Source organism: Centruroides sculpturatus, unplaced genomic scaffold (genome assembly GCF_000671375.1).
Source record: "Centruroides sculpturatus isolate CEXI.00-Female unplaced genomic scaffold, Cexi_2.0 scaffold85, whole genome shotgun sequence".
Taxonomy (NCBI): Eukaryota; Metazoa; Arthropoda; class Arachnida; order Scorpiones; family Buthidae; genus Centruroides; species Centruroides sculpturatus.
In genome coordinates, this window is record NW_019384798.1 from 595,967 (window position 1) to 596,922 (window position 956).

Below are 956 nucleotides of genomic sequence, written 5' to 3' on the forward strand. Positions count from 1 at the left end.
GAGAGTCGAAAAAACTGTCAACATGACCTTTGATATTGCTGCAAACCTGCCGCGCTTTTTTTGGCCTCGAGGATCGTCCCCGAAAGCCTGCTGAATCTTGTGAATGGTTTACACTCGGGTATCGCCAAGATTTTTGGCAAAATTTGATGTAATATCGCTGCTCACGTTGTTCAGTCATTTTCCAGCTTAGTGGAATCCGACGAGAGCGCACTACATGACCTCACTCATAAGCCGATTGCCAACGATTGACGCTTCCTGCAGGCGGGAAAAAATTCAGGGCTATGCATGACTGTCCCCTCCACAACTCCACCGAAGGAGGCCTCTCGCGCATCATTGGTTTACGCGGGGAAAAAAAAAATCCGATACTTTTTGAACAGACCTTGTACATAAGTAAAAAGGAGTCGGAGTCGGCGGATTTTTTTACAACTCCGACTCCAGCTAAAACACCAAAACTCCACGACTCCAACTCCACAGCTCTGCTGGTAACAGGCTTCGAGATACGTAATTGATTACTTCCTGAAAATACTTCTTTAAAGATGATGTGCAGATTCTGCTAGTGAATTATCTTTAATGTCATCAATGGGTAACATTTGAGAGCAGATTTTAATTTGGGAAACAAAAAGAAGTCTGCTAGGGGCTTGGTGAATTTGAAGGTTGGAGAACAAGTGGTGTCGAGTTCTTAGCTAAAATCTCTATTATCAGCTGTGTTATGTGAATGGGAGCATTGTTATGATGCTGTTCTCTTCAAGAAGACATATTCCTTATTCACTGTCTTCCTTTCTGGAAGAAATTCCTGTTGAATAACACCATCAGAATTGAACTAAACAGTGAGCAAGATCTTCAAATTCAACCAAACTTATCATGCCTTTCTAGATCTCAGTAAAGATTTTCCCACCCACTGTGATGACCAACATTTTGTTTCCATGTCCTATCTATAAACCCATGTCTCATCCCCA